The 27,365-nt window shown below is 40.3% G+C and overlaps 1 long non-coding RNA gene across 1 annotated transcript in view; it reads left to right on the plus strand.

The window, feature by feature from the left end:
* The first annotated feature begins 18,072 nt into the window (after positions 1 to 18,072).
* LOC149791510 (uncharacterized) overlaps positions 18,073 to 27,365 on the plus strand; it is a 54,361-nt gene continuing 45,068 nt past the window's right edge. The window contains exon 1 of the long non-coding RNA XR_016423367.1: positions 18,073 to 18,382. This is a non-coding gene — a long non-coding RNA (uncharacterized LOC149791510). The remainder of the gene's footprint in view (positions 18,383 to 27,365) is intronic.

The raw sequence follows: 27,365 nt of genomic DNA on the forward strand, positions 1-27,365 counted from the left end.
AAACCAATCCTTTTTAAAACCAGGGGATCGTTGATCAATGTCTGTCCAATGGAACACTTTCAATTGAATCAATCCTTGTATAGCCTTCAGGTACCAGTGGTTCAAACACCGGTGACGTAACGGATGCAATTGTTCTTTACGTTTCACTTGTATTTTGACCAGCTCTCGGTAAATGCGTTCTCTCAACTCCACAGGCAAAGCACGAATGTTCTCTTGTAAAGTATCCATGAACAGATTATGGTAAGTTACTTCAATGTATCGGTCCCACTAAGGGTAAGTAATGACAATTCGGTGACCATCGAGCATGTTCTACGTAGGCCGAATCTTGCGGTTCCCAGTGGTGAAGTGACACACCGCAACTGAAGCACTTGACTTTATCTCCTTCGCCCAAGTAGAAAAATCCGGCTCTGGCTAATTCTTCGGGGGTCGGTCCTCCCAGATACTTAGGCCATTTTCCTTTGAACGATTGAAGACGATTTTCAAAGTCGCAGTATTCCGACAAACGCACAGGGAACGAATATTCGTCTTTCACAGGTTCGTTTCGATGAGGGTTGAGTGACATGGGCAGGAGTTTGCTCAGGGCTGGATGACATCCGTAGGGGGGTAGACGTGAAGGTGAACATTCCGCTTTAAAACGAAACCCAGTAAAATGTCCAAGAGGACGAGCGGAATCACTTTCGCATCCCTCAGGTTTGACACGCACAGCATCACTTTCCATGATAGGGGCAGTGAGAACAAAGTTCCCATGATGCTTTACGGCATCGCTAAGGTCACAACGTACAGCATCGTACCCATCGCAAGGCTCACAATCGCATTCCACTTCCGAAGCCTCACACTTGAATTGTGCCTTTCTAAACAACTTGTTCTGTGTTTCTCTGAAAGTATTCATCTTGTTCGCTCGGTCTTGGTAGTCACAATGAACTATCGTTCTTGACCATAGCCCCCTTTTTATACTAGTCGCAATGCAGTCTCCAGCTTGTACATCTTTCCTTTTTTATGTTTTTTATGTCTTGTTCTGGAAGATACCGTCTCTAAGGTACCGTCAACATTGTACCGTAGTGTGATGGGCGGAAAGGCCATCGAAAGGTAAGGGGAGTGCGGAGACCATCGAGTATGTTCCAGAATAGCTGAATCTTTATAGATACATAGATCCATTCGTAACTTCAGTCCGCAAGCGAAACACTGTACCTCGTATCCCAATCCTGAATCAGGTCCCAAGTAGACAAATCCTGTTCTAGCTAAAACATGCGAAGAAGGTAATCCTTCCCTATCCGTAGGCCATTTCTGAAACGTGTCCAATCGACGGGCACAATCACAATACTCAGGTAAGAAGACTGGAAAATGGTAGGGTTTGAACTTGGAGTTCTCATCGGGTTTCTCACTCGATTCTTGCTGTGGCGAAGTCATCCTTCTAGCATGTGACTATCCTCTTACAACCAATGTTTTATACCAACGTGTCCATACGGTAAGGTGAAATGATTGGGAAGTCGCACTCGCTTCTGGTACACGATTTGATAGACTTTTTCCAAGGGCCGACTGACGATGTGGTGAGTGGGTAAACGTACAATCTTGTTCGGTTGATAGGTGGTCACTTTAAAGTTTCCATCCTCTCCTGATTGCAAGGCTTCTTTCAATACCCCAAAGTTCACCACTCGACTGGTACGATGATTCAGAGTCAGTCCTTTCACTTTGCACGTCGTGTGCACTTCTCCTTGTTTGTCACGGTATTCGTAGCCGTAATTTTTGGGACCGCCACTGACGAAACTTAGAATCTTGTCGTCGGGATGCTCGTCTGTCCAGGCTCCTAAACGGTCTCCTTCGATGTCAGGGTGCTGTTGACTCGGGTGATGGATGTAAATGCAACTGTCCGTGTCAAAGTACAGGACGCGTTCCCCTAACAGTTCTAAAGCTTCGTACAATTTTAAGCGAGCAAGGGCTGTCACGTAAGCCGCAATGATGACATTTCCAAAAGGGTCGTCTTGTACAAAGTCCAGATCTTCTTCGTAATTGACCAAGATCAAATTCTCTCGAACGACGTCCACGTGTTTCATGTATTTGGTTTTGTCGTGAATCATCTGGAAGTAACGGGAAGGTTCTGTCAAATATCCCGTCTTGGGTAAACACGGTCGTTGTGCCATTTTACCCCACAAGCAATTTAACATCACTTTGGCAAACGATCGCTTGCCTCCGTTTTTCTCGATGTGATCTAAAGTGATGCCTTCTTGTTCGTAGTATTTCTCTTTGAATTGTATTTGGTCTTCGGGAGTGTGACACCAGGAAGGATAGCCGTTGGCTTCTTGCTTCAGTTTCAAAAAGGCATCCACGTAGTCGGCGAAAATGCCTTTCTGACTGGGATCACCCTTGTGGTATTGTTGTGTCTTGGGAAAGTGGCAAATTTCGTACACTTCTAACAGTTGGTATCCCATGTCCAGAGCTTTGAGCAATTCTACGCTGACCCAGGTTCTCGTCAAGGCACGTTCTTCCTGGGTGTGATGGCAAGGCTGATCTTGGTTGCACGTTTCGGCACAAGTACGGCACAATGGAAACATCAGTTTGCCTTGACAATGGTGAGGTAAGACGGGATGGTATAGGTTCGTGGGAGGCAAAACTTTACACTTGATCAAGCCTTCGTATTGTCGAATGTTTTTCAGGTCGATGTGTTCCGTCAGCAATTGCGGGTGCCCTACAGGAAAGCGACAATATTTGCACACGTAGGGATACAGCGAACACACGTCCAAGTATTTGATTTCTTCTCCTTTCTCTTCGTCGGCTTGGTACAGCAAACAGGTGGCATTGGTCCTTCCTCCGTACAAACTATCCCTCGGGTTCAGCGGGTCCATGAACTGGTAACTTTCCACGAGGCGTTTAAACTCGGGATCGGTTTTCATACGGTGATCGTACTCGTGTTCCCACATTTCCACCACTTGGTATCCTTGCTGTTCCAACTTTAGGCGCCGCTGACATGTGTCCTGGTACAAGTCTTCCATGGTTCGTTGTAAAAACTGATTTTTAGTGCTACGATCAGGGTAACAGACGGGACATCCGTGAAATAAGCAACCGTTAAACTCGTACACGATCTTGTGGTTTTTTAAGTCCCAGCCATCGACCGAATACGTTCCGATGGTCTTTTCACCCCTTCCGTTGCGGGCATGCTGAATCCACTTGTCTTCCTTGTCGCACAAGTAATGTAACCAACGCAGGGCTTTGACCGAGTATTGACGTTTGACAAAGTGGGTCGTTTGAGGGCTGATGATAGCCACGGTGTTTTCAGGCATGAATCGTTGTAGATACACTAAGGAACACGCTTTGGCAATGGTGCAAGCTTCTTTCAAAGGATCGATCCCTCCGTGTTCCATGAACAGTTCTCGAATTTTTCCACAGCAACGCCGTAAAATGTCCACGTCGGAACGACAATACTTTAGCATTTCTTCCTGAAAGTCGAAAGGGTCCGAGGCGTGAACCTGGTACCAAGCGTAGAAAGCTTCTCGTTGTTCGGTACGCATGTTGTCGGGATCGTAATAGTGAGCCTCAGGTAAATGGGTTAGAACGGCGTGTTGATTGGCTTCCGTATTGAAAAAGTGTGGAAAGTACCCTTTAGCCATTTCTGTCATTCCAAACGTTTTAGGTATTCGACTCAAAGGCATGGCCAAATACCTCATCGAATCTTTAAACTGCACTTGTCCCACTTGCATGAAAATGATTTTGGCTCCGTTCAAAGTGACTTTAGGACGTTCGGTGCCTTGTTCCGTATAGTATCTCAAAAGAAACTGTCCATCGTATCCGGAGAAATTGTGAGCCATCACCGTGGCATGACGATGACAATCTCCGTAACGTTCGATGTCCTCTTGGCTCCACGTCTTGTCGATGGGGTCTAAGACCCATTGTGCAAAATCGGCTAACGTGTTCGGTCCCCGAAAGATTTTTTCACGCCCTCCAGGAATCTTGCTGCAGTGAGGGCAATGACTGAAGATAGGTTCTTGAATGCACTTCTCGCACGCTCGATGAGCCACGCAGAAATTAGGAATGTTAATACCGGTGTCTTGCATGCGTTCGAAATCGAAAAAGATGAAATTGCCTTTCTTCTTGTGACCGTCCTCTTTCTCTGGTGGGGGTTGGTATTTTTGCACGTAGCACTGGTGTTCCAAGTCCACGATGTGGTGACAAATGTGACATTTTTTCTTTCCTCGACATACGTGTGCCTTGGCATTATTGGTAAGTATGCCTTGTCCACAGGTAGGGCACAATCTCAGGAGTTGACAAGCACATTTCTTCTGTGAACCTTGTGTTTTCAAATGTTGTTGGTAACAGGTAGGGCTGACAAACGTGCGCAGACAAGTTGAACAAGGCACTGGTTCTTCGCTCAGACAGGGCGGAGAGGCCAAACATCCTGGGCATTTCATTCCACAATGCTTGTGTTGCTCTCGATTGTTATAACCATAATCACATTTCTCACAGTAATAACCGTATCCCAGGAATCCGGTGATGGCGGTAATGGTATCGAAATGGTCATCGTGATAATAAACATGAATGTATTTTCCGTCCTTAAAATCTTGGCCTCGAAACAACAGAGGTCCGCGCATTTCTTGAGGGTGCACTTTCAAGGTGTATCGTGGAGCTAGGACATCTTGCAATTTTTGCATCTCAGGAATGCCACAGGGTGTGTCTTTGGACAGGCCAGCTTGTTGCAACAGGAGTTCTGCTTCGTTTCGTTGTTTGGCTCGATAGGAACGTTAAATAGTGTTCCAGGTTCTTTTCCATTCTACCGTGTCGTTCTTGTTGGCATAGGTTCGTCCCACCACGATTGCACGGGCTAAACACATCTGGTCATGAGGGTTGTTAATTCGGACGAGACTGTTTTTGGTGTTGCGAAGGTCGTCCACCAATAACATCTTTTTGCGTCCAGTCCCTTGAGGAGGAGAGACGTGGGTCATGTCCAGTGTGGCTTTACCATCGGTGATGTCAAACTGAGCATTAGATTGTTGTACGTGTTGAATCTTGTCCATGACTTTGGAAGCGGTCAATTCTGCAGGGGTGCTAAACTCGATCCAAACAGGGGATTTCAAACCGTCGTGTTGTATTGAAAGTCTCAAGCGATCGTCTTCTTTGGGTTGACATTGTCGCTTGAGTGAAGTGAGCAAAGAATCCCACACCCCAGTGATGAACACTTCTGCTTTCTCTAACGGCACTTCAGCCTTGAAATCTTTAAACTTCACCGTGTAGGTGTAAGCCGTGGTTCTAAATTTTCTAGAGGAGCGCTTTTCCGTCTCTCGAATGGAATAGTATTTTTCAGGGTTGACTAAGGGCAGTGAACTTGGTTTAGAGGTTTCAAATTCTGGTTCACTCATGTCCTCTTCAAAATCACTGGCATGAATTTGTGCCAAGATTTCAGCCCTGGTACGAGGCGATAGATCACGTTTCTGCCTCTTACTTTCTTCTTCTTCTATCTTCTCGAATGAATAGGATCGTTTCATCTTGAGTGCAAAACGTCAAATGACTCAAGTTTAAATACCATAGACTAATTTATAGTCATGGCAGACCAGCGTATATAAAAGGGTGTGTGTCTTGTCATTTCACTATTCATTTCACTCTCAAGCCGAGCACAACGATGGAAGAGACTAACCAAATCGAACGTTTCGTCAGAGCTTTGCGAGGGGTCATTAGAAAATTCTCTTCAGACCAGCCGACGGACTACTCTCCTTCCTTTCGAGATAAAAGTCAAGATACTTGCTATATCTGTCAGAAGAAAGGGCATTGGTCTTCAGAGTGTCCAGACCGTCAAAAAAGAAAAAAAAAAACAGGGGCTAAAAAAGACAAAAGTAAAGATACCTGTTATTATTGTAAAGAAAAGGACATTGGTCTCCAGATTGCCCAAAAAAGAAACAAGAGGAATCAGAAGAAAAGAGGAATTCTTCAGAAGAAGAGAGGGATTCTTCAGAGGAAGAGAGGGATTCTTCTGAGGAAGAAAGAAGACAGGTGAAGAAAAAGAAACAGGAGAAGAAAAGAAGAAGGGAAGAAAGCGAGGAGGAAGAAGAAGAGGAAAAGAGTGTGACGGTGAAGAAATTCAAAAAACAGACAGACTAAACAAGGAGAAAGAAGAAGTCAATGAACTTTTAGTTAAAGTGTTCTGTTGTGAATTGTGAATTGGATTGTAAAAAATGGAGAAAAGAATAAATTGATGATACAAGGTAAGTGTCTTTGAGTTTTGATTTTAAAATAAGAAGCTACACTCACGCACTCATACAAAGACACGTACAATAAGGGTAAAATAGGTGGTTTTTTTTTTGTTTTTTTTTTGAGTTATTGGCAAATTGAAATTGCATTTCTTTTCGAGAAATGTGGGTGGCCCTGAAAAAAGGGCCTTTTTATTTTGGTGTAGGGGTAAGTTTAACTAATCAGCTTTAACTGCCTTAAGCCTTTGCCACGGCCAAGGCCTACTTCTGGACTGCATAATGTTGATGATGATGATTGGGTTGAAATCACTAAGGGTGGTACGGAAGGCTTAGTCACAGGGTTAACGTGTTTAGCTCGGGAAGGTCGTAATCTCTTCGGTCGTAATAAAGAAGTCTGATACATTTGTTTCAGACTTCTTAACTCCGCTAAAATGTCCAACAGTACCGTGACCGTTTGATTTTCACCCTCTTGTTTCTTTGCTGCTACTTCTTCTTGCTGTTGTTGTTGTTGTTTTTTTCTTACCTCTTCTTCTTGCTGCTGTTGCTGTAGGAGAATAGCTTGTTCCGCTTCCTTTTGTCGTTGTATAAATTTCTCCAATTCTTCTTTCTGTCTCTGTCTAAAATTCTCCAATTGCGGTAATGAAGAAGGTAACGAAGGTTCCGGAACAAATTCGTGCGAGGTAAGAAAATCCACAAAATCCCAATTCACCTCTTCTGAAAGTAAGTCCGGGTTCCCTTGGGCAGTCTCCCCTGTTGGTGCACCCCAATGGATCGTTTTCTGAATTTCCGTCATGTTGAATCACTGTCGCATAGATTGACTGCACACAAGCGCTAGCGAATCTATATAGGCCAACTGACGTCACAGACTACTCTCTTCTGATTGGATGCGGGCTGACTGAATTTTGTAACGCGTGTTCGGATTGGTGAATGAACTCAATCCGTTTCAATCCTTCCTTTACCTATAAATAAGTGCAGTTCACTGCATTGATTCACCTGTTCTCGTTGCTTCAAGATGTGGACCACAGTCGAATCATCCACCCTTGTGTCTTCCATGATGTTCAGGACGGACATGCTCATGTATGTCCGATCCAAGTGGACGGTTGTCCACAGGACAAACACCAGTCTGTGGATACGTAGGATCTACGTAGAAAGACAAGGATGCCTCAAAAGAGTGCTGATTTACGGGCCAACAGTGAGACGCAGCCTAAGGACAAGAAGAAGACCAATGCGGTGCCCTTTATGTTAATGGATACATTAACATAAACCCAAAGGCCCTTTTCAGGGCCACGCATATTTCTCGAAAAGAGAATGACTTTTCAATTGCCTACCCCTTTTTTAAATTTAAATTTAAATTTAAATTTAAATTTTTAAAAAAAAAAAAAATGCCACCCACGATTTATTCCCATGTTAAATTCCCCTTGTACGTAAAGTGACCCACGATTTATTCCCATGTTAATTCCCATTGTACGTAATCTGACCCACGATTTTTCGCCATGTTAAATTTCCATTGTACGTAATCTGAGCCAGGGGTCTCTGTAATGCTAATTTCCATTGTACGTAATGTATCCCACTTCACTACTGGCATCTGTCTGGTCCCCCCCCAAAAAAAAAAATAAAATAAATAATTAATATATATAAAAAAGTACAACCTGCCCTTGAGAAGTAAAACTAGTTTCATGACTATGCATGTACTATTGTTAGAGTAAATGAACTAAATGCAGGAACAAAACGTAATCATTGGAGTGTGAAATGTGATCTATTTAGGCCCCATTAATTATACAACAAAACTTAATTAGTGAATTAATACATTTAATTAATAATGGTTAAAGGTTGATGCTATGGAAACATGTCATGGTAACAATCATTTCGTATAATTATATATTACAGATGGGTGCGACTTGACTATATATTAGAGTGCGACATAACTTTATATTTGGGTGCGACATAACTTTACTAGTGTGCGACTTAGCGGGTGCGAGATTGTACAGTACGAGATAGCTTTGATTCACCCAGAATGGCGTCATCGAAAGCATTATTTGTGGTATACCGTTGTCTTTATATGGTGTTTCAAAGTTGAAATAAATTCATTGAATCTAAGTATACTGCTGCAAAACACACACACACAAACAGTACGCAAGTCAGACTTTCTCTTGGTATCTGCATTTTTAATGTATAAGTTGATTTCGCCTCAGTGTTCCATGTTCATAAAGGTCAATTTTGAAGGTCGCATATAGGTGTATCTACCAGGTTGTTCATTGACTAGTTAAAATGGGAAGAATATCATCTGCTAGTGACTTTATCGGGAAGAATGTATTAGTTCACTATTTGATTCATAAAAGAACACGATAGCCTTGTAATTCACACACCTTTAAATAAAGAAACTTATATCTGCAAGTGCGGAATGCCGAATAGTTTTGACAGACATCTTTCAGATATAGCATACATAGCACGCTATACCTTTGAATGATGCAGTTTTACCTGTCCTGACATGAGAGCACATTCAAGTACTTTCAAATGACCCCACCTCCGATTAGATTACATTCTTACTAACATCTTGGTGCAATGAATAGTGACTTAGATACCCGATTGTAGGAGAGAATGTCATTTGATAAAAAATCACGATTCTGATTTCCAGTTATGAAAAGTGTTGTAGGATTAAAAGTTAAAAGACAAATTTTATTGGAGTTATGAAAAAGAAGTAGGTCAACAAGTTATAATATGACATGTAAGTTTTTAAGTCTTTTTACTACATGAACTAGGACCATGTTTTATTTGTCCTTTTAAATCTAGTTTTAATACACTAAATGCTTTTTTGTTTTTCCCCCTCCAATACCATTCGAGTCAATCCCCTCCCTTTTTTTATAAATACCCGAACGCTTATATTGTATTGCATTACCCGAAGGCTTATCTGTATGTAGAAACATTATATACAAATTTAGTGTGTTTGTTCTTTTTATCTATTCATGGGCATTTGTATGCTGTGTGATTATATGATTGTATATATTTATATATATTAATTATTTATTTTTCGTTGATTCTTTTTATTTTTTAATTTGACCTTTTGTATAAAAAAAAATTAATTTCAGATAACAATTTGCTATTTATTATCTCTCTTGCGTATTCAGTTGTGTCGAGTTCTTCATGAAATATCAGTTTACAGTGTATTCTTCATTAATTTTCCTTTTCCTTTCACTTTCCTCCAAGTTAGATAGCGATAAATCACTTTGTGCATCATAATGTGTGGATCTCCTTATTTTCTTCTTTTTCGTTTTCTTCGTGTGTTTCTGAGCTTGTTGTTCTGCCATTAGAGACTGGTCAATTTTATGTTGTTTAAGTTCATTCCTTAATTTGTGTTCTTCTGCTCTTTTTCTTGTTTTCATTGTTGTTCCTTTCGTTGTTTCTCGCTAATTTCTTGGAGTATTGATTTGGTTGCTTGATTGGTCTTGTTGGATTGTTGGCTCTTTTCTTTGTTAGTTTTATGTATCCTTCACTTGGCCTTGTGTCGGTGATTGTTTGCCCGTTCCTTTATTCCGCGGTTTAGTGAATGGTACCACCTATTTCTGCGTTTTCTTCCGCTGTGTGAATATTGTAGACACCCTTTCTATGTTTTGCCTTGCTGGACATTTCCGAGGGGTATGCCCTACTTTCCCACATATTTTTAAAAATATTCCCTGTGACATATACATCATATGTGCCATGTTCTGCCTGGGAATCCATGAAAAAACAAGACTTTCGTTATTATCCTAAGTTTGTCTTTGTCGATTTCTAGGATACTTCGTTTTTTTTTATGGGGTATCCTGCCCAGGAGTGTCCATTCTTGCATTTGTCAATTTGATTGAAAGCTTTCTCTCAATTCTTCCCACTGTAGTTCGAGTGGTATCTCGAGTGGCACATCAGATGTATGGAGTTCTGCTGTCTGTTTCGTTATCGTTCTTAGGAAGGGTTTGGTTTCACTACGTTTAGAGTGATATATTCGTACTCTATTTGCCCGTATGGTAACACAGGTGTATTTCCTTTTGGTATTAATATGCATGTCTCTTCTCATCTATCTCCTATTTAAAGAGTCAATGCGGTCAATTAATGATTGGTCCATATTTGTGATAAGCATCAGTATCTTCGCCATGCTAGGTCTTTTATCAGGTTACATTTCTCTCAAGTTTATCTCTTGTACACCGGATTTGTATGTACATTCCAGAAAATCGCCTTCCTCTGTTTCTATCCTTCTAGTTTCAAAGTGCTTTTCAAATTCTGTCATTTCTCTCTGTCTCAAAATTTTGTTGCTGCACGTGGAAATTGTGAGTTTTTTTCATGTTGATTTTTTATGTCTTCAAAAATTATTTCTTACTCGTTGAATTTCTTTTTTATTTCTGCAGGTTTAATATTTTCATAGTTTCAGTTCTTCCATTCTGTGAAGTAGTTTTAACTTAGATTTTCAACAGGTTATCGCCTTTCAGGCACCTTTGCTCCCACTTGCTTGCTTAGGCGGCATTTTGCTGTACTGTACTCAAGTCGGGGTCGGCACTTTCTTTATTTGTGTTTCTCCCGATTCAAGTTAGGCCGTTTTACCTGCTAAATTCTTATTCAAAACCACCTCTACCTGCATACAATACAATCTGATAACAAGAGACCAGATGTCTGCTTCTAACATGCATGTCCCGTAACCTTGTTTACGTAGTAATTTAATATATATATATATATATATATATATATATATATATATATATATATATATATATATATGCAGCCAATTGTCAGATTCGTGTCAAAATTATCTCTTCCTATAAAAGACACCTTATGTAAGAAGTAAACCAAACTACCAAATTATTGTAAAAACCACTGCAATGTGTGAGTGGCCCCGAGTGGGCGAGTGGTCTAAAGCGCCCTCCGTTACGGATTATTGCCATCTCACCTATCTCAGCGTGGGTTCGAGTCTTGGATTCAGCCAATATGGGTATGTGAGAAAGCTTGCCAGTAGCTTCTCGTGGGTCGGTGGTTCTTTATGGGGTTTTCCCAGGTTCTTCCTCCACCATTAATACTAGCCGCCATGTATAGCCGATCGTGTGCTGAAAAATGGAGTTAAACCCTACAACAAAACAACAACAATAACAACAACTGCAATGTGTCATGCTTTATTATTTAATTGTTATTTCAGTGTATAATATTTGTGTCAGTCAGAATGTTTCGTATTTATTGTTTTGAAGTGTTTAAAAAGATTGCATACGTAAGATGTTATTATGGTGTCAGTAATTGGTTTGCCTCTCTCTCTCTCTCTGTTTATATAATAAAGTTGACCGCTCCGGTAGCCTAGTGGTTAGAGCGTCCGCATCGGATGCGGGAGGTCGTGGGTTCGATCGCAGGCTGAGCCATACCAAAGACTTACAAAAATGGTATCAACAGAACCCTTGCTTCGCGCACAGCATTAAGGGGTAAGTATTAGGACTGATCGGCCTGGTGTCAGGATAATTTGACTGGGTTGGACATCGTGCTACATGTCTGCGGCATGATGTTTCAGTGCTAGACATCACTATAAACTGACGCACTGCCGACATCGTAGCGATATGACTGAAAAATTGTTAAAGTTAAGTTAAAACGTCCAAATCACACTCACACATATAATAAAGTCTTGTAATATATTCATATATAGCAGCTGTTGTTTACAATGACATGGACAGGAATACTTTGTAGTGCCTTGCAGGCACTATGGCCTGTTCGCATTTATGAATATGCGGGTTCATAGAAAACACTTTTATCACATATCGTAGAGATAATGAGTGAAAATTGTTTATATACATTAAGTATCCAAATCACACACACACACACACACACACACACACACACACACACACACATTTCTTAGCAATAACGTTTGAAAAGCGTCATTGCCGTTTCATATTAAGAATCGACCATTAAATTACCCGGGTGTGGGGGTGCGCGTGGAATTTGTGTGTGGGGGGTGGGGGTAGGGGTGGGGTGGGGTGGGTGTGTGTGCCTCCGGATAACTTTTTATGTTAACTAATACATTGAGTAGATTAAGCCCTTTAAGAAAATAAAGTAAAGACATATTGTTCAAGGTATTTTGGTGTCAACGTCTCCCGTGAATAATAAATAGTATGTCTCTTTCAATAACTTCACCCAACTGCACGGTATCGGCAGGACATCTAAGCATTTGTAGTAGGTTCTAAAGTCCTTAAGTTAAATATCCAAAATGTATGCAGTTGCTCTAGACTGCACGAGCTGACTAAACTGAAAGTGCAAACATGTTATTTAGTGGTAAGCATTTAACACTTTTGAACTCAGCGATAAAGCACTAAGATTTAGTTTTTATTTGCACAAGAGTAGTAAATGGGGCAACCCGAGGGACAATGGGAATTACCATTAAAAACACCCCTGGGCCACACTAGGGACAATGGAAATTTAACATGGAGAAAAACGCTGGGCCACTCTAGGGACAATGGGAATTTAACATAGAGTTTGGGCTTGTCTAGGGACAAGGGGAATTGAACATGGGATTTTTTTTTTTTAAAAATTTAAAAAAAAAGGGTAGGCAATTGAAAGGCTATCTCTTTTCGAGAAATATGGCTGGCCCTGAAAAGGGCCTTTGGGTTTATGTTAATGTATCCATTAACATAAACGGCACCGCATTGGTCTTCTTCTTGTTCTTAGGCTGCGTCTCATTGTTGGTCCGTAAATCAGCACTCTTTTCAGGCATCCTTGTCTTTCAACGTAGATCCTACGTATCCACAGACTGGTGTTTGTCCTGTGGACAACGGTCCACTTGGATCGGACATACATGAGCATGTCCGTCCTAAACATCATGGAAGACACAAGGGTGGATGACTCAACTGTGGTCCACATCTTGAAGCAACGAGAACAGGTGAATCAATGCAGTGAACTGCACTTATTTATAGGCAGAGGAAGGATTGAAACGGATTGAGTTCATTCACCAATCCAAACACGCGTTACAAAATTCAGTCAGCTAGCATCCAATCCGAAGAGAACAGTTTGTGACGTCACGTAGTCTATATAGATTCGCTAGCGCTTGTGTGCAGTCAATCTATGAGACAGTGATTCAACATGACGGAAACTCAGAAAACGATCCATTGGGGTGCACCAGCAGGGGAGACTGCCCAAGGGAACCCGGACTTACTTTCAGAAGAGGTGAATTGGGATTTTGTGGATTTTCTCTCCTCGCAAGAATTTGTTCCGGAACCTTCGTTACCTTCTTCAGTCAGCCCGCATCCAATCCGAAGAGAGCAGTCTGTGACGTCACGTAGTCTATATAGATTCGCTAGCGCTTGTGTGCAGTCAATCTATGCGACAGTGATTCAACATGACGGAAACTCAGAAAACGATCCAATGGGGTGCACCAGCAGGGGAGACCGCCCAAGGGAACCCGGACTTACTTTCAGAAGAGGTGAATTGGGATTTTGTGGATTTTCTCTCTTCGCAAGAATTTGTTCCGGAACCTTCGTTACCTTCTTCATTACCGCAAGTGGAGAATTTTAGACAGAGACAGAAAGAAGAATTGGAGAAATTTATACAACAGCAAAAGGAAGCGGAACAAGCTTTTCTCCTACAGCAACAGCAGCAAGAAGAAGAGGTAAGAAAAAAACAACAGCAACAACAGCAAGAAGAAGTAGCAGCAAAGAAACAAGAGGGTGAAAATCAAACGGTCACGGTACTGTTGGACATTTTAGCGGAGTTAAGAAGTCTGAAACAAATGTATCAGACTTCTTTATTACGACCGAAGAGAATACGGCCTTCCCGAGCTAAACACGTCAACCCTGTGACTAAGCCTACCGTACCACCCTTAGTGATTTCAACTCAATCATCATCATCAACATTACGCAGTTCAGAAGTAGACCTTGGCCGTGGCAAAGGCTTAAGGCAGTTAAAGTTGATTGGTTAAACTCACCCCTACACCAAAAAAGGCCCTTTTCAGGGCCACCCACATTTCTCGAAAAGAAATACAATTTCAATTGCCAATAACTCAAAAATAAACCCCACCCATTTTACCCTTATATTACGTGTCTGTGTATGAGTGCTTGAGTGTAGCTTCTTATTTTAAAATCAAAACTCAAAGACACTTACCTTATATCATTAATTTATTCTTTTATCCATTTTTTACAATCCAATTCACAATTCACAACAGAACACTTTAATTAAAAGTTCATTGACTTCTTCTTTCTCCTTATTTAGTCTCTCTGTTTTTTTAATTTCTTCACCGTTTTTTCCTCATTTTCTTCCATTCTTCTTTTCTTCTCCTGTTTTTTTTGCCTCTTTTAAATAGAATTGTCTTCTATCTTCCTCTTCTTCCTCTGAAGAATCCCTCTCTTCTTCCGAAGAATCCCTCTCTTCTTCCGAAGAATCCCTCTCTTCTTCTGAAGAATCCTTCTTTTCTTCTGACTCCTCTTGTTTCTTTTTTGGGCAATCTGGAGACCAATGTCCTTTTTCTTTACAATAACAACATGTATCATGACTTTTGTCTTTTTTAGCCCCTGTTTTTTTTCTTTTTTGACGGTCTGGACACTCTGAAGACCAATGCCCTTTCTTCTGACAGATATAGCAAGTATCTTGACTTTTATCTCGAAAGGAAGGAGAGTAGTCCGTCGGCTGGTCTGAAGAGAATTTTCTAATGACCCCTCGCAAAGCTCTGACGAAACGTTCGATTTGGTTAGTCTCTTCCATCGTTGTGCTCGGCTTGAGAGTGAAATGAATAGTGAAATGACAAGACACACACCCTTTTATATACGCTGGTCTGCCATGACTATAAATTAGTCTATGGTGTTTAAACTTGAGTCATTTGACGTTTTGCACTCAAGATGAAACGATCCTATTCATTCGAGAAGATAGAAGAAGAAGAAGAAAGTAAGAGGCAGAAACGTGATCTATCGCCTCGAACCAGGGCTGAAATCTTGGCACAAATTCATGCCAGTGATTTTGAAGAGGACATGAGTGAACCAGAAGCCGAACCCTCTAAACCAAGTTCACCACCCTTAGTCAACCCTGAAAAGTACTATTCCATTCGAGAGACGGAAAAGCGCTCCTCTAGAAAATTTAGAACCACGGCTTACACCTACACGGTGAAGTTTAAAGATTTCAAGGCCGACGTACTATTGGAGAAAGCAGAAGGGTTTATCACCGAGATGTGGGATTCTTTGCTCACTGCACTCAAGCGACAATGTCAACCCAAAGAAGACGATCGCTTGACACTGTCCTGAAAAGGGCCTTTTTTCTTCATGGTGAAGGGGTGAGTTTAAGCAATCAACTTTAACTGCCTTATGCCTTTGCCACGGCCAAGGCCTACTTCTGGACTGCGTAATGTTGATGATGATGATAATGATTGGGTTGAAATCACTAAGGGTGGTACGGTAGGCTTAGTCACAGGGTTGACTTGTTTAGCTCGGGAAGGTCGTATTCTCTTCGGTCGTGATAAAGAAGTCTGATACATTTGTTTCAGACTTCTTAACTCCGCTAAAATGTCCAACAGTACCGTGACCGTTTGATTTTCACCCTCTTGTTTCTTTGCTGCTACTTCTTCTTGCTGTTGTTTTTTTCTTACCTCTTCTTCTTGTTGCTGCTGCTGTAGGAGAAAAGCCTGTTCCGCTTCCTTTTGTCGTTGTATAAATTTCTCCAATTCTTCTTTCTGTCTCTGTCTAAAATTCTCCACTTGCGGTAATGAAGAAGGTAACGAAGGTTCCGGAACAAATTCTTGCGAAGAGAGAAAATCCACAAAATCCCAATTCACCTCTTCTGAAAGTAAGTCCGGGTTCCCTTGGGCGGTCTCCCCTGCTGGTGCACCCCATTGGATCGTTTTCTGAGTTTCCGTCATGTTGAATCACTGTCGCATATATTGACTGCACACAAGCGCTAGCGAATCTATATAGACTACGTGACGTCACAGACTGCTCTCTTCGGATTGGATGCGGGCTGACTGAATTCTGTAACGCGTGTTCGGATTGGTGAATGAACTCAATCCGTTTCAATCCTTTCTGTCCCTATAAATAAGCGCAGTTCACTGCATTGATTCACCTATTCTCGGAGCCTCAACATGTGGACCGACGTTGAATCTTCAACCCTTGTGTCAACGATGATGTTCAGGACGGACATGCTCATGTATGTCCGATCCAAGTGGACCGTTGTCCACAGGACCACCAGCAGTTTGTGGATACGAAGAGTCTACATAGAGAGACAAGGTTGCCTCAAGAGGACTCTGATGTATGGCCCTGCTGTAAGACGAAGTTTGAGGAAAAGAAGATGCCACAGATGCCCTTTATGTTAAGGGCATATTAACATAAACCCAAAGGCCCTTTTCAGGGCCAGCCATATTTCTCGAAAAGAGATAGCCTTTCCATTGCCTACCCTTTTTTTAAAAAAAAAAATTTAAAAAAAAAAAATCCCATGTTCCATTTCCCTTGACGCTATACAGTCCCACCCTGTTTAAATTCCTTTGACGCTATACAGTCCCACGATTTTTCTCCATGTTAATTTCCCTTGACGCTATATGTTCCCACGATTTTTCTCCATGTTAAATTTCCCTTGACGCTATATATTCCCAAGGGTGTTTTTAATGATAAGTCCCATTGACGCTATACTATCCCTATTCACTACTAATATGCATCAGGCAGAAAATGACTTTGTTTGGATTTAAAAATATTTCGCTTTGAATATAATTGTATGGAATATATTTCACAAGAGATCGCTAAAAGTGGATGTAATCGTGCACTACACTAAGACCGTAGCCATGAATTAGCATAGCTATTCAAAGCTTGAATTTAGTTTATCTGATTTAAATCGTCTTCGTCATTTTAATTTGTTTTGGCCTTGCTACAATTTATATAGTATACGATGCATTTGATACGGGCCATGCTGCAATTTGTATTGGCCATGTTACAATTTGTATTGACCATGTTACAATATGCATTGGCCACGGTACATTTTGTATTTTCCATGCCAAGTATTATATTGGCCATGCTACAATGTGTATTGGCCATGCTACACTGTGTATTACCATGCTATAATCTGTATTGGCCATGTTACAGTTTGTATTGCCATGCTACAATTTACATAATTCTTTCAGAGTTACGCTAATGTCTTTCTTCTGTATGTAGAACGGATCACTGTAAAAACTCATAACCATGTTACTGTCCCGCTCTGAACCAACATAATCCACAATTGGTAAGGTGATCATGAGGAGATAGGTGTAACACAGTTGTTACGGTGATAATGAGAGGATAGCTGTAACACAGTTGTTACGGTGATAATGAGAGCTGTAACACAGTTGTTACGGTGATAATGAGAGGATAGCTGTAACACAGTTGTTACGGTGATAATGAGAGGATAGCTGTAACAGAGACAATGCAATTGTGACTTTAATTGTAACATCTGTTTAAGCCGCATTTATGACACATACAGAGGAACGAATGCAAAATCGAAAGTGTCAAAATATGATGATATTAAAGTACAAGTTCTAAATTTTCAACGCATACGGAAAGGTACGCAAATCATCAGAACAGATGGCAACAAATAACTATCCCAGCCTGATAATATTTTTATCCTTTTTGTCAAAGTAATTAATTGATAAAACGATATCATTTTACTAAAGATAATAACCGAAATCCAGCTACGCTGTTACTTTATCTTATTTGGTCCTGTCTCAAGGTGCGGTTTGTTATAAGAAATCTACTTTCAATATACCATTTCGCAGAATGTGGACCTTTTCATCACAAATGGTCACTCCTAGTGTATTATTCAAATATTTATACAAATGATATCTGAAACTAGATTGTAGGTATTCTCGCTTCTAGTTATGTACAGTGGCGCCAATCTACGGGTGCAACACCTAGGAAGCTAACGGGCCGAAAGGAATATAAAGACTTTATTTTCTGAGACTGACTTTATATTGTTGTACAAGAAGTTCATTCAAGTTAAACAAATTTAAATGTAAACCACCTTATTTAATACTACAAAGAGGCAGCTCAACACAAAGTTACCTGTAGAGGAAATCGATACTGGCTGTTTGTAACTTCAACTGCTCTTAAGAAATTGGCATAAACCAATTTGATGAACTTTTAAATTCACGTGATAAAGTGTGATATTTGGAGAAATGGATAATTTGAAGTCAATGAATACTTAAGGTTCTCCCTTTATAATACTTGTGCAAAATTGTGATCATAATTCAGGCAAAATCATGGGAATATAAGCAGCTGAAGGTAAGAATATTTCACAGATTTAATATCCGTTTTAAAATGTATTCAACAATAACATGTTTGCTCTTTAAACTGAAACAACAATGTCTTTATCAAAACGATTTTTTATTTTTATAGTAGAAATGTGCAACGAGTTTTTGGGTGAAGTAAGTGGACACGTGTATGAGGCCATAAGCCGGAAAAAGCTGTACAAAACAATGTTAATGTTCGATAAATATATATAAAATTTATTGATAAAAAATACATGCACATCAGTATGAAAATATACAACCATCAGATACGACCGTACTGTATGTAGACTTAGTACATGTACCATGGATTAGGGTGCTTGGCCGATTATTTATAGACATAAATTATTAATTCCTTATGTTGTCCTTTGTAGTACATTCACGTACTTGTATTGCATAACCCTCATTGTTACTGTCTTTATCCAATTCCCCGATTTGTTTTTTTTTAAATATTTTTTTTTTAAAACAATTTATTTTTGGGGGCGGTTGGGGAGGGGTGAGCGCAAAGATCTTGCGATGGTCTCTTTGATGGTGTTAACGGCACGCAATATTGACCATATAGGGCTAGAAAATGGGAGCAAAGTGCCTTTCACAAAAGAGAAACAAAAAGGCAACCGACCTGGGTTGGCCTGGGAATGTCGACTCTGAAATCCGTGCATTCAGAGTCCGATGCTCTGTCGAATGAGCTACCGTTACTACCAGTCCCGTGACGGTACATAAGTTTGTAACTTATTAACATACCCTGCTGCCGTTTATTTATTGATTTATTTTTTTAATATTTATTGATGGTATTATTTTATTTTTATTATTATTATTTTTATTATTATTATTATTATCTACAACGCTGTGCAGGGTAGCATATTTGGATATTGAGCAGATATATATAATTCGCATGACTATTTTTTGTAGTTTTTCCTTGTGTCAATTTCGTGACTTTTAAAAAGTTTGATCGTTATGTGTATATATATATATATATATATATATATATATATATATATATATATATATATATGTGTGTGTGTGTGTGTGTGTGTGTGTGTGTGTGTGTCTGTGTTTGTGTGTGTGTGTGTATATAGCTAAAACCTTCTTTTAAAACCCAATGTTTTATCTATGGAAAATAGATTAAGGATCTGTGTGAGGTGCAATTCAATTGCCAATACCTTTGAAATTACTTCACTCAACAAACAAACAAAAATGCCTAGGATATCTTTATGTTGAGAGTCAGACGAATTTCAGCAACGTTTCTAAAACTCACTGAGCTTGTATGTTATCGTATTAGAGGAAGTTGTTCAGTAGATATCAATGTTGACATTGGTTTCCAGTAATAATAGATAACCGGAATGAAGGATAATAGGTGTTTCAGAGAAAAGAGCATGGTGACGCCTGATTTGAGAAAGTGACATATCCGATATCAATTAGCTCCGTTGCTAACAATTTCATCTGACCGTTTTCAGTACTAATTACTCCTTACTTCTGGTTATTTTTTTCTTTAATTTAAATATCGAGTCAACAGATTGTCAATATTTAAGCTCTTTATACCTAAGATAAACATTTACTAGTGCTTAAGAACAAACTATAGTAATTCATACTACAATTTATAATCATACCAGAGTTTGTATAGTGATTGACTATTACAAAGACCTGGTATGCTAATTACTTAGCCAAAGGAACTATCCATGTATTTAATCGTGGTTTATCGAGATTTATTCTTTGATTTTTAAAGACATGCTTCAAAATTACCGGTGGAGGAAGAACCCGGGGAAAAAACCGACCCACGAGACATTTATTAGCATAACTAGTTATCAGTGACGTCACTAGGGATGGTTTCACAGAGTTCAGTAACTCACTGTGTCACCCCCATGGACCTCCTTCCGTAACAGACAATACAAAAAGTTTATAGACAGTCATTTTTGTGTCACCCCCACCCCATGCACCCCCCCCCCCCGTCACGCCACTGCTAGGGATACCTAAACGGGGTGGGGGAGGGCAGGTACGACTTGTTTTAAAACATGCAATACGTTTCATGAGTGTTCATTTAAACTGAAGAAAAAAAATTGAATAATGGAAGTATTTTTCTAACAATTGCGAGCAAAAGATTGAAATTATTCGACAAGTTTAATGCAATGTATATAGACGAACATTCAGGTAGGACCGAGTTACGAACACTGCCGACTTTATTTGGCGATACTACTGAACAGTGTGTTGAGTGATATTGAAATATATGTGGATACCACAGCCAGTCTTTTTCTGCATTATAAGACATAGTGACCTCTTTGGTGAGGTAATGATATTTTTGTATGCGTATTACATAAATACATTTTTTAGCAGCAGGGAAGTTCTACAGACCAGACGGTTCCGCCAAAATAAAGCCTCCTACGAGAACTTTCTCCGTAGAAGCCTCAGATTTCAAAAATAAAGCTTCCCACGAAAATTAATTTGCGTAAATTCAACCCAGAGTGCAATTTTTGTGTGCAAATTCAATGATTCTGGACAAGGAAAAAACATAACTTTTCGGGGGGGTGGGGGGTGGGAAATTTATTCTGGTGTCGTGGAGTTTGTCAAGGTTGGGCTGCAAGTCTTATGAATAAATTTGATCGAGACCGATTCGATATCTACTACGCGGATCATGAAGATTAATCGTAATAAAACCATGCGGTGTTGCCTGAGCGCGGCTGAAGAAATTTTTAAATTTGTTTATGTCCATATCGCCGTTACACCAGGTCTGGTGAATATTTCTCAACGTGTGAGTATCAACGCCGTTGAAAACCGATAAGATATTGCAATTGTCTCTAATGACTTTAGGAATTTGCGTATATCGCTGCGTCACGTAAATAACATCGGTGTTCTTGTGTCGGCCACGCGAAAATATTCTAGCCGGGTTGGTTTGCTTGTCTAGCATAACATCATCGAAAACAACAAGATTATTAACATCGCCATCTAAATTTTCCACGGTTGGAGCTTCATTAATGTCTGTGATAAATTCGATTGTTCCTTCGTCGGTATTGTCGCTAAATTCCTTTAGCACTTGATAACAACGCTGATCATCAACGGACGGTGCAACCAAATACAATTTATCCCATTTCAGCCATCGCATTATCAAATTTAGCAACAATTGCGTCTTTCCAGATCCTGACGGGCCAATTATTATCATTCTAATCGAATTCGGTAATACCGCGTTATGTTTCACCTGCTCGCGTCGCTTCGTGGCCGAAAAATCAATTACATTCATGTTACTAGAATACATGGATCTATATTGTGTTAAGTGTCGCACTCACACAGCTACGTTAAATCCAATCGAAATTGTCACACGCAACAACAGAAACGCAATCAAGGGGGAATGCGAAGTTTGCAAGACTCGCAAGTTCAAATTTGTAAAAAAAAAAGTAGAACCGGAGGAGACATTGCCTCCTCCTTGTCAAATCTACCCGGAACTCCCTGGGCGAAATATCCCGGAGAGAAGCATCTGCCAGAGTACAATTATTGTGGACCCGGAACGAGGCTCGATATCAGACTCGACGATAATAACCAACCAAAGCAAGGTGAAGATCCGGTAAACGCTATCGATAAAGCTTGTTACTACCACGATCTCGCGTATCGCAGCGGGGATTTACAACAAAGGCATCTCGCTGATATCAGGCTAATTCACGCACTAAACGCGATTCCTGACAAAAGTTTCAAAGAAAAATTGGCAACTTGGTTGATAAAAGGCGCAATGAAAGGTAAATTAGTATTCGGTGCTGGTAAATAATAATGGAGCAGATATATTATTCTCCGCGAGGATTTTGGCGAGGAAAATCAGCAATTGCCAAACTCGCTAAAGCCGCTAAAGTAAAACAATCCACCGCTGAATCGTGGTTATCGAAACAGGCAATCTGGCAAATATATCTTCCAACACCTAAGAAAATACCATATGCAAGTTTCACTGTCAGCGTACCTAATGAAGTCCATCAGGCTGATTTAATGTTTCTTCCTTACGATACCGTCGACGGAGTCACATACAAATATGTTCTGACAGTCGTTGATATCGCTAGCAGGTATAAAGAAGCCGAGCCATTATCGAATAAAACAGCAACGGAGATCGCTAAGGCGTTTAGCGAAATTTATTCACGATCCCCGTTAACATGGCCAAATCTTCTTCAGGTTGATCCAGGTCGAGAATTTCTTGGCGCGGTTACTTCACTGATGAAAAAGAATAATGTTAAAATCCGTCGCGGTATTGTAGGTGTTCATCACAATCAAGCTATCGTCGAAAGATTCAACAAAACGCTTGCAGAAAGATTATTCGGATACCAGTACGCGCGTGAATTCATTCAAGATAATCGATCTCACGATTGGGTATCAAGGTTGCCTCATGTGATTAACGCGCTAAATAACGAGACAACTCGAACAATAGCAATGAAACCCGCAATTGCAATTACAAAATCGAATATACCCCTAAAGCGAGATTCCACAATTCAGCCTGTACTAGGTAGTGTCACAGTCAGGTATTTGTATAAAGAAGGCGAGGCCGAGGGAGGCAGAAAAAGAGCAACCGATCCAAACTGGAGCGTCACAACACACAAAATATCAGCCGTAACAAGATCATCGGGAAGACCAGCAATTTATATTCTAGATTCGCTAGCGCCACAACGCGGATTTACCAAGGAGGAATTACAAATAATACCGAAAGATACTCAACTACCACCAGCGTCACTAAGATAATTTACTCGAATTCTACCTAACTGAGATAATTTTCTTACTCTCGACACGGCCAGATACACTAAATTTGACCAGGAGATTCTATCATCGACGATCCAGACCTGGCCGTGCACGGTCAATCCCTGCGATGAATGTATCGTTGTTGCATATCCTAGTTTCCATGGTGATCTTTCTGCGTTTATCGCGTCATTGACAAGATTAATATCAACCCCGATAACATCATTCAAGACCAAGATCTTTTCCTCTCCGCAGGGCAAAGTAACACTGATATTTTGTTTCCTGGTATCAACGGGCCTATAGCATAACGGCACCTGCAGCGTTGGAAATTTCTCGCAGTGCAACTTAAATAACATATCCTGGATAATATCACGAACAATTTTCCTACTAGCAACAAATGATCGGGACGCCACAAATTTAGAAAATTATCCATCGGAGTTTCGTCGATTATTCTTCTCATCACATCACATTGAATTTTATTCGGTTGTAATCGAATTATTTTTTTGAATTCGGTCAGTAAAATATCATCGGATCTATAATCGGCGTCGATTTCCTCATAATAATCAACGAAGCTTCTGAGCCACTCGTGAGGAGATTCACCATCAATCGGATCAGGCTGACCATGATCTCCGCACATTACCACGGCGGTATTTTTCCCCTCCAGCCAGGTCAAGATAGATTTTAACGTGACTAAATTTACTGTGCAAATTTCATCAAATATTATGATCTTGTTGATGTATTTGTTTCCCATGCGAGCCGAATCCCACAATCCACCGCTGTATTTGAAATAACTATGATACGTGCAAGAACCAACCCCGCGTTGCTTTATTTCTCGCGCTAATCTATGAGTCGGAGTCAACACGATCATATCGGAATTTGCAAATAAATTTATCGCTCGTGTTGTTTTACCGCTACCACCAGGACCATTCATGTAGACGAATTTGTTACGTGAAATTGGGTCAAATGCAGATGCAGCCGTCGATGTTTCTAGAATCGAAGATTCTCCAAATCTATCTCGATGATATTTATCGCAATCTTCGACATCGGCGTCCTCACAATAATCTAGGATATCCTCGTTTTTTATCCTCCAAGTTCCCCAGGAGCTACCATCGGTGATTAAATTTTCTAGCCTGTATTGGTATTTGTTATCGATATAAAACGAATCCGTCGCAACCTTTACCGCGATATCAGAAAATTTATTTATCATCGACAGCATATTTATACTAACATAAGCGAGCATCGACGACCTCAAATGCGTATACTGCGCTGATTCTCCGTCAAGGTAGCTAATTACGGTACCCAACTTTGCTCCATCAATGATACTATTCTCTCTGTTGCAAAATATTCCTCGCGATACCGTATCGGCGATTATAAAATCCATCTCGGCGTCGTTGATAAACAACCTAGCGTGTCGGTGTTTATGATCAACGGATCCTCCTTGAGTAAATTTGCCAATTATTTTTCTTCCGATATCTTTCGCGTTTTCACAATCCGTCGGCAGCCACACCTTAGTTTGTTTCCTATATGATATAATCGCCTCGCTCACTGTCAACGACACTAACATCGACGAATCCAGCATATATCTCAACAACACCGTAGGGACCCATCTGCGCTGAGATAAATGCCGACCAAACCAAATATAACAGATTTTATGCAAATTTTCAGCAAACTCGAATGACGTAACACAAGCGAATCCGGTCATAACAAAATCAGGCAACGGTCCTTAATTGCTACTCTCGTCATCTCGCTGGTAGGATGGCCAAATTTAGCAAAATGATCCGCACAATCGCCATATCCGAGGAAACTTCCAGGATAGCACGCGCTCATGTCAACGGAAATCATATCTTCGAAATTGTACTTGGTATTCCACAATCCTCCATGGCCGTACTCGATACAGCTAAGTTGAATATCAGCGAGATATTCATTCCTCGTAGGCTTCCACGAGTTTCTCTCTCTGGCAGCGTGAGCAGCAACAGATGGAACAGTAAAACAATTCGTTAATAACTGATCGGGATTCGACGAATATTTCACCGCGAGATTTCTCATCGATTCGTGTAATTTTTCATCACGGTAAATATCACCGCATGGCAATATAAACTGATCGTATTTTTCTTCGCTCGAGAACAACCAAATTGATATCGGATCAGACTCGGCTAATATTTTGATATATCTGAACATGGCATCGGAATTGTTCTTTGCAGAATTTCCCACGGGATAAAATTTAACAGCACGATCCCGCGGAAATATCATTACCGATTGTGACCACGCGTGGGAATTATGATCGACAATCTCGATTGGTGCTCCTCGAGATTTATACGGCGACGAATATAATATTTCTCCCGATAGTGTTTTCACCGTAATAGGAAATTTAAGTTTTTTGCTCAACGCAGCTACATCGTCCACCGATGCACCATCAGCGACAGTCTTTGCCCACGCGTTAATTTTATTCAACCTCAACTGGGTGAGACCAGATCCACGCCGAGCGTTTTTCATATGCTCGATAACACGCTTAGCCACGCAGTTTATCTTCGGCGATTCTTTCATCGCAGGTAGATTTTTCGCGTCAGGATTATTATTCAGCCGATAAATTCCATAAACAACAGCGCTGGATGGATACGCCCTAGCATAATAAGGACCATCGATTCCTAATAACAATCCTGGCTTGGAATTTTTATCAAGAACGACATTTTTCTTACCGCCACGCACGGGATCTCGTTTATCGCGAATAATCCAACTATCGTCAGGCATTTGTGCGATAAATTTTATTCCAAAGATAAATCGCTCTTCTTTATGTTCGTTTTTTATGTGCTCGATTATTTTCTTGGCTCGCTCCAAATTCATCGTAGCATCAACAGAGTTCGTTTTCCAAGTCGACCAAACATGAACAGCTCCATCATCGAAGAATTCTTTCTTGGCCCGATCAACCTCAGGAATGATATATTCTGCCTCATCAAGATCAAATGCATCCATGATTATATTTTAGACAAATGTTTAAATTATAATATGCATTGTAAATGGATAACAATCGGATCAACAAAATCATGCGACAAATCCTGCAGAGGCGATTATTGTGGCGCTCACATATATGCAATTCGACGTGGCAGTAAAGGACCACAACGTTGCTTAGTTTGCCAAGTTGGCACTCGAGGAAAGACCCGATTATGTTTATCCTGTGGAGGGAAAAATTATCGGGAATTACGAAGATATTACGAAAAGAGATCCTCGTCGGTTATAACATGTGAAGAAGATTATATTAATCGATTCAAGGCAAATTATGATTTAGACAGATAGAATATTGTATATGAATCTGAAATCGACGATTCCTACAACAACAATCACATACGAGTTCAAATCTCATCCTACGATCAGTGGATACGAAGCGTCATCGGATGGTATTGTCAGACATATCAAAACAAGAAATCAAGTCGGTATAATTGGTAAACACGGATATCTCAGATTTACCATCAACAAAACCCAAAAACAAAGAGGCATGAGTTATTCATGTCACAAATTTATATTCGAATGTTTTCGCGGACCAGTAGAAATTGGACTTGTTATCGATCACATCGATGGAAATAAAACAAATAATAAACTTTCCAATCTCCGAGCAGTGACTCCGAGTGAAAATTCAAGATTTGGTAATACCGGTGGCGGACGGCGACCACCTAGGGCGGTTAAATCGGTAAATCGAAAAACAGGCAAGGAGCTTGTATTTGAGTCGATGGGCGCCGCCGCAAAATATTTTAGTATTAGTCCAGCATCGGTGCAGCGTGCGACAGAAAGAATAATCAACGCGACGTTTTCATATGATCTCGATGCGTGGATCGAATTTTATTATATTCCGATAATATTCGATTCGGAAAGTGAGGACGAAGATTAATTGAATATTACAAATTTGTATATATGGACGAAGAAAATATAAATAACATCATCGAAGCCATCGATGACCTGAGAAAGAAAAATATAAATATTTCCTCAGATTTGGACGCTGGTAAAATCCGGTCCGAATTTGAGACGATTATTCAGGGAAAGCTCGAATACAGATACACGCTACCGTCAGAATACAAGTTTATAAAAAAGATCCAAATTGCCATGTATCAATCACTTGCGACTGTCAGCGATGATCAAATCGAGGATTTTGTTAAATTATCGACGCTGGTAGAAAAAGTTAGATTAAGATTGTCAGACGAATACGAGTCAAGAAAAATTACAAGCTCACGTGTCAGGCAGTTGAAAAAGCTGTTTGATGAAAGTAGAGTCAAAGATTCTGAAGATTCTTAAGA

Source organism: Sinohyriopsis cumingii, chromosome 9 (assembly GCF_028554795.1).
Source record: "Sinohyriopsis cumingii isolate HCF-2022 chromosome 9, ASM2855479v2, whole genome shotgun sequence".
In the NCBI taxonomy this organism is placed as follows: Eukaryota; Metazoa; Mollusca; class Bivalvia; order Unionida; family Unionidae; genus Sinohyriopsis; species Sinohyriopsis cumingii.